The sequence below is a fragment of the Mus caroli genome, unplaced genomic scaffold (assembly GCF_978045245.1).
Source record: "Mus caroli unplaced genomic scaffold, Mus_caroli_1 scaffold_10, whole genome shotgun sequence".
Taxonomy (NCBI): Eukaryota; Metazoa; Chordata; class Mammalia; order Rodentia; family Muridae; genus Mus; species Mus caroli.
In genome coordinates this window covers 81,404,074-81,404,556 of record NW_028227265.1, presented here as the reverse complement: position 1 = coordinate 81,404,556, position 483 = coordinate 81,404,074, and positions in this window count along the sequence as shown.

Sequence of the window (483 nt, the reverse complement as noted above, 5' to 3'; positions counted from 1 at the left end):
TATTCCGGTTACTGTCCTTGCCCCAGTGGGAACTCCGCATTAAACAAAGAAAACAAGATCCTCACAGACACAGAGAAAAAGGACACTATAATTTTATACACATTGATCTGAGGGATGTCAATAACCATTGATAATCCTTTTCTTTGTGAAGACCCAAATAAAATCCTGTAAACTGGCCTCAGCTTTGATGATACAAAAGGTCAGAATATTTCAAAACATTATCAGAGATGATGTTTTCTTGTTCTTTTTCAAACTCATCTGAGGAATCTGATCTGATGAGTATTGTATAGGGAAACTCGTTGTTTCCCATAAAGTAACAAGAGTAGGGAAGAGGGACCAGACACAAATGCAGTTCTGAGAAACAGTGTCCCAAGGGAGGACAAGAACACCCCTCCAGAGTGCATGGTGATAAACACCTCTGTGGTCATGTTTGTTGTGTGACACTATTCTTGAACAATTTATATTTACAATTTCTATTGGTGA